Consider the following 7,577-nt stretch of genomic DNA (forward strand, 5'->3'; position numbering starts at 1 on the left):
CTGCCATGTCAATTGTTTCAAGCATGTCTGCTTGGGCAGCTACAGCAGGGAGAGCTTCTCATATCACATCTCCTAAGACAACAAGAAAGGTTAAGGATGAGAAGTTTCTAAGGGAAACCCGGTGCCGGTCCATCACCCGTCTTCCTTTGCGCCTTTTTTTGTTAGCTAAACTCCTTCTTGGCTAAAGTATGCTGAAAAGCCCTTTCCATTTCTGTTTTAATTTGTAGATGGTTCTGCTGGCTACACCAACGCCATTAACCTTCTCTGTAATGGCTTTCCATGTTTCAGTTTTGGTTTTATTGGCAACATTGTCGGAAAACTTGCTTTGCAAGATGCCTGTATTTGCCTCCACGTTTTCTGTAATTATTGTCAACTCTCTGGTAGTAAAATTAGGTTTCCTTTTTCTTTTTTCGGCACTGTTTCCGGTATGCTCTTCTGGATCCATGTTTACACAGATACAGAAAAATTTCGACCTTCACTCCCTTCACAGTGCTCTAACCACAGGCATCCCGCGCGCATTGCACTCAATTTCCCGCCAAAACCTGTTTGTCATGTGGGAATCCCCTTTGCTGGACGATTTATTCCTAGAATAGCAAACTTATCCCTGGAATAGCTATTCCAAGAATAAATAATGCTTCCAGGAACCCATTTTTATTCCTGGTATAGTTATTCCTAGAATAGCAGATTTATCCCTGGAATAACTGTTATACCTGGTTTAATTTATTCCTCCTTTCAGGAACCGGCCCCATTTAAAAACTTTTGATACAGATGTATTAAGAGATTCCAGCAGCCTTCCCATGATGCCACAATCTGCAGACGATGTGATTGTAGTATCGTCTGCATAAAGATCGATTTTAGAGGGGATGACATGACGTGGCAGGTCGTTAATATAAACTGTGAAAAACAAGGGGCCGAGAATACTACCTTGAGGAACCCCATGTTTCATGAGCGCCATGTCTGAGACGGAACCACCCAAATAGACAAACTGGTGTCTGTCCGCCAAATAAGACTGGAACCACTTCATTGTTTTGCCTACAACACCATATACTTTCAGCTTATCCAGAAGAAGACCATGATCTACAATGTCAAAAGCTTTACAGTAGTCCACCAGCACCATGCCACTAACTCTATTCTTATCTAAATTGAAAAGCAAATCGTCAAGTATCTGTATAAAAGCGGTGTCCGTACTGATTCTTTCGAAAACCAGACTGGCGACGATAAATCAGATTGTTTTCAGTTAGATAACTGTATAAGGAATCATGCACATGTCTCTCAACAACTTTAGAAAGGGCAGGTAGCACAGATGTTGGTCGAAAATTCTGAACATTACGTGAGTCACCATTATTACAAAGAGAAAAAACTTTAGCTGTCTTCCAACGACTTGGAAATGATCCACTGGAAAAGGAAAAGTTAATCAATCTCGCAACAACAGGAGCTATAACAGGTGCCGCTATACGCATGCAACAGCTGAGAACTTATTTTATCAATGCCAGCAGCTTTGCGCGGACTTAACTTTAGTATTATAGTAAGCACCTGCGCACTGGTGATGGATGGAATGACATAAGATGTATCAGGACTTTTTCTGGATCTGACAAAGTCTTGCAGCTTTGAGAGGTCTGATGGAAATTGCGGCAATGTAGATCTTAACCTGTCTGCTATACTGGAAAAATGAGCATTAAAATGTTGCGCCATTAGCTTTTTGTCATCTATAACAGCTTCCCCGATATTAATACTGTTAATGTCGCGCCTGTTCTTTCCTGAGCCAGTCAGTGTTCTTATTGTCTTCCAAATTCCTCTTGGATTGCCTTTATTTTCCTCAAAGGCATTACCCAAAAATTTTCTTTTTGAGCTCCTAATTATCGCAACTGCTTTATTTCTTGCCACTCTGTAATTAGACCAATCATCAGCATCACTGGAACGTCTTACGATTTTTAGGCCCCGTCCACACGAAGACGATTGTAAACGCAAACGCTCGTAAACGCATAAAACGATGTCATATACCGAACAAGCATGCGCTATCAATTTGAGCCTGCAAATAAGAGACTGACGCTGACATCTGACGTCAGCGTTTTCACAGCGTTTACGAAAATATAGGTTTACGGCCGTCCACACGAAGCCGCATAAACGGCGTTTTCAAATTTATCCACCTTGGAGAGCGTTTTCGAATTTATGCGTTTACGGTGAGCGTTTTCATCGTCTTCGTGTGGACGGAAGGCCTAAACGCATAAAAAAGTTTGCGTTTACTAGCGTTTGCGTTTACAATCGTCCTCGTGTGGACGGGGCCTTAGGCAATTATCTCTCAGGTGTAGCTGTTTCAAGACAGAGCTAGTCATCCATGGAGCTTGGACAGCGCGCTTCACGCGCTTTTCACGCCAGGGGCAAATTTCATCAAGTACGCTAGCGCTATTGAAAATTGACTCCCAAGAGTCCAGCATATCTTCAATGTCAACATATCATTAGTTTGCGGTACTCTGCTTAATTAACAACGACAATTTGTCGTTTTAACGGGAGCATTCGAATGCGAATCTTTCGTTCTCTATAGGTGATTTGCACCTTAAGACACAGATAACAATGCCGCAATGTACAATTGCTTGTGGGTGTACAAAAGGAGCTAATTAATGAGAGATCTTTTGTTTTTGTCCACCAAAATGGCGGCGATGACGTAACGTGAAAACCTTCTCTTCTTACTCTGAAACATCCTCGGAGACCCAGGGGCAGATCGCGGAGGCAAGGGGAAGTCTAAACGGACAAAAGAAAATGGCGACGAAGAAAAGCGTAGTAGGGCGAGAAGAGCCCCTGGGGACAAGATCTTACCAGACCAAATCCAAACGGCAGGGGTAATTCTCTATTCTGATTCGTGCCAGAAATTCTTTGTGATTTTCTGCCCAATCAGAGGTCAGCAGGTCGTCAAGTCGTTTCGTGTCTTCTTACACGGAAATCACTTGATCGCCATACTCGCCTGGTTCGTTTGGTAAGGTTTTGCTCGAGGAGAAAGTCTCGATCACAGCAAAAAATGTACAGGAAATCGTTCGGAATATCGGCGGAAAAATACGCTGGACCTTTCGCAGGTATCGTTACAGTAGCGTATTTCCAAGTGTGCGCGATTTGCTTAAAGATGTCCTCCCCGATTCACCTAAAATAGCAGTGATTAAATGTTGATCTAACAAATGAATTATTTTTATTTTTCCCCCTTTTCCTAGTCGAGGTATTTCTAGATTTCTTACATGAATTGCTGTGGCAGAAACTTTGCTAATCTCGAGCAATTCTTCATCGCACGGGCCACCCTGTTATGTCGAGCAAGCAGCATGCAGCCAAATGTTCGCCAAATTCAACGGCTGGTAGACTCAGGACGGCAGAATGACGAAAAAATGTCGCGTAAGGTTGGGAATGCACGGTCTCGCGTGACATTTTTTCGTCATTTTGGCGTCCCAAAACCTTTTTAGCCGTCCTGTTGCGTAAGTTCCCTAAATTGTTTACGATGATTCATCCGAAAGAAACAGTTGACGACTGTTGTCGAGTGCGTTCTTACGTTTTTGTTGACAAAAGGAGAAAGCGAAACCTTTATGGTGAATTTTTGAGAATATTTGAAGAAGTTTTCGATTAAAATTAAAAGTCTAGGTACATAATCGATGGTCTTTCTTGTGCATTGTGCAACACGTGTCACAAAAGGGTGGAATAAATCTGGAAAAAAAAAGTCGTCATTTGCCATTTCAGCAAACCACTTGTGAAAAAGGAGACATCCCCTTTCTCCCTTGACATCGAGCCGACGGGATGCACAATTGCTTGTCACTTTGACAAGAAAAAATGTTATAGAATTCCCTTTGAAAATGTACCAATTAAGCAAATTCCACCATCCTCAGTGGTGTCTTGTCCTGGTGAGTTATCAAATCAACAGTGAGGAAAGCACCCAAACACCAAAACCAGGTTGCCACTGCTTTCCAAAATCAAGCAAAGTAACATCCGTCAAGGTATGCACATTTCCAATAATTATGTATACATACACATGTAGAAACACGTTTTATTATACTGACAGTGTATTAGAAAATTAAATTTGCCATAGTTGTAATGGCATATCCTTAAATTTCAAGTTTACCATGAATTACTTAGTTTAACTTAAATTACAAAAGATGCCATATGCTTATTCTCTAGGAGGCCTAGAACATGGTGTTCAACCGAGCGCTCCAGCTTAATGCCACACATGCCACCTGAGCCGCTCGAGAAGATAATGAATCAAGATTAATACAACTGGAAATAGAGTTTGTTAGATTTGGTCAGGTTTATCTCAAAAGTTCGTCCAGTGTCCCTACCTGATTTGTTGGGAAACAAGTGAAAAGCGTTATTTTGCATTCTTAAAGTGAATTTAAAAATATATATATGTAGTGGAGTTTTTTCATCTTTCAGCTTTTTCATAAATATTTCAAACTCTACTTCAGTTTATAGTTCTTTCTCACATCATGTACCAGGTCAGAGAATTATGATATGGTTCCGAAATCTAAAAAAACAAAATACTGCTCACTGAATTGTTTTTCGATATACTTTTCAAAAACGAAGTTTTAGAAGGTCTTTGAGCAGCACTGTACCATTTACCATACCAATAGTTGGGAACCGGCAAACACCCTTTAAAACATTGCCTCACAATAGTACTACACAGGTATGAACCTGTTGCCCTTTTGTAAGGATTGGAGTAATCTTTTTCCATAGGACACACGACTATTAAGAGTGCAAAATCCTCTCAAGCTTCCTTAAACTGAGTAAATAATTTATCTTTTTATCTGTGACCACATTTCTGTCATATTGTACAGTGCTCTTTTACCTCTTCAAAGATTTGTCTATCTTGATTAATGCTGCAGTGACATTTTGCATTTTGCCTGAGTATGATATTTATGCTGATTTCAAAACCCAAGCCGCTTGACACAGTTGAACAACAATAATTATAATTATTATTGTTGTTCAACTGTGTCTAGGTACGTACTTGTACTATAGAAAGAATATGCTGTTTTCTTCTTTCTGTGGGAAATATCAGATAGTACATCAAATCATTTAATAATGGTTGATTTTTTGCAGTTCTATTTTGTTTCCCTAAACTGAAATATTGTGCTACGTTTTTTTTGTTTAAATTAATCACTGCTATTTTAGGTGAATCGGGGAGGACATCTTTAAACAAATCTCGCACTCTTGGAAATACGCTACTGTTACAATACCTGCGAAAGGTCCAGCGTATTTTTCCGCCGATATTCTGAACGATTTCCTGTACATTTTGTGCAAAGAATTTCTGGCACCAATCAGAATTGAGAATTACCCTTGCTGTTTGGAACTGGTCCGGTAAGAACTTGTCCCCAAGGGCTCTTCTTGCCCTACTATGCTTTTCTTCGTTGCCATTTTTTTTTTGCCCGTTTAGACTTCCCCTTGCCTCCGCGATCTGCCCCTGGGTCTCCGAGGATGTCTCTGAAATTCCTTGTACCGATTTATTTTTGGGATAACTCGCCCACATTTTTCATCATGAAAGAGATCCTCGAGATGGAAAAATCACAAAAGACTTATGAAAGTGCAAAGCTAAATTTTGACATGACGTTTACCGTTCCACAACGTTCAACCTGTGAAATGGTCTAATGATATACAGGTCAACATTTGCTTAATAAGATTCACCTGTGCGTCACCGGTTTAAGTCTGTCATTGCAAGATAAGCAAAAAGCAGGTATTGTAAGAAAAACAACAGTTTCCGAGATTCAGCAAAGCTCTTGGGGCGTTAAAGTTAAAGTCTACTTTATTATTCAAAATTTTCGAGATTCGTAGAAAATGTGGAGAGGAGTATTCAACCTTGTTCCCAGGGCTTTTCCCTCACTTGGAGAGGGAAGCGCCCTCGGAACGAGGTTGATTACTGCCTACAATAGCTACCTTTAAAACACTGAGAACAAATTGTAAGCAAACACTTAATTCACAGAAAAGATAACAAAACAAAATACCTCCAAAATTATTCATTTAAAACTAAAAATGTTTTTTTCCCAGTAGACTTTTCCCCGTTTTTCTCTTGCTTTCCAACAGGGTAGTTGCAGATTCTAGTGCGTAGCTCTTTTCATCAGAAAGGTATAAGGGAATCTTGGCTTTCTTTACATTTTGTGTCATCAACGTATGAGTTTGCACAGATGGCATCAATCATGCTATTTAAAACTTGACTTCAAATGGTAAAAGAACTCGTTAAACTTTAGTTAAACCTCCAATTTTAAGCCTTTTAGCTTTGATAACGAGCCAGTTATTAGCCATCAAAAACTGATAAATTCTTCAGTGACAAAGGCGCTACTGATCCCATTATAATATTCTTTGTAAAAATTCGAATTTTTAAAGCATCATTCCTCGAAGCTTATTAGAGCTTATGCAATGCACTTTCAATATTCATTACTTTATAATCGGCTGACTGATTACAAAACGTTAGCCTTATGCTAATAAGCCAAAAATATATCACATCTTAATGGAAAACAGAAATGAGTCCGTCGTATGAGTTGGCAACTATGAGACTGCCACCACTGTTTATAGCAACGTGAGAAGGCTGAAAGCCATTTTTAAAGTACTGTTCATCAATTTTACTCAAAAACTTGCCGCTCAGGGTGAAGAGTTGCAGCCTTTGGTTACGTGCATCACACACAATGAGTTGGTTGTACCTGTCAATAATGAGTCCATCAGGACCATCAAACTGACCATCATTGGACCCCTTACAGCCAATGTCGTGTAAATACACTCCTCTTTTGTCAAATACCTTGACACAACCAGCATAGTAATAAGAAACAAAGAATTTGTCCTGCTGATAAATAGCGCATTCGGGAATATCAACACAGTCTGGGGCACTAAAGGACTGGAGCAAGTCATTCCCGTCTGGGGAGAGGACCTTGATTTTCTTGTCCCCATAGTGAGTTATGATTATACGACCATCACTCGCTATGGAAAGGCGACGTGCACGTGGTTTATCAAGATGATCATCATTGATGTATTTGATGAAGTGACCCTCCTCACTGAACAAATGAAGCCAAGAGTATGGCTCTTGATGAAGCTTCTCGTCGCTTTCCTGAACTAAAGTCAGCAGGTCGCCAGAGTCTGTAAATGCCACAAACAAAGGTGCATCATCAAGTCTTATCTCCCTTCGAAACTTTCCTTCAGAGCGAAACAGCTGCATTCTTTCATTCCCGTATTCTGCAACAGCAATCGTTCCAGTTTTATCACTCACATCAATATCGTTAATGCCATCAAATCCTCCTCGTTCCTTCCCTTCTGAACCAAACTGAAAGGAAAATTGATATTGATGATGATGAACCTGCACAATCCAAGGACTACCAGTCAGCGGCTGTCCATTCACAAGGATCTCTACTCTGTGTTGTCCGGCACACTGTGGTGTATATGTGACCGTGTATTTGCCGTCTTTGGTGTCTTTAATGTCTGTTTTTAGTTGATCACCTTCTGGAGTCAATATGTCGACTTTGATTTTATCATCTTGTCGATAACATTGAAATCCATCTGAATCCTTTGTAACAATGACGAAATATGTCTCCTTCCTTTCTTTTACTTTCTTGCTGTCGTGACCTTCAGCT

This window comes from Montipora foliosa, chromosome 10, assembly GCF_036669935.1.
Source record: "Montipora foliosa isolate CH-2021 chromosome 10, ASM3666993v2, whole genome shotgun sequence".
Classification (NCBI taxonomy): domain Eukaryota; kingdom Metazoa; phylum Cnidaria; class Anthozoa; order Scleractinia; family Acroporidae; genus Montipora; species Montipora foliosa.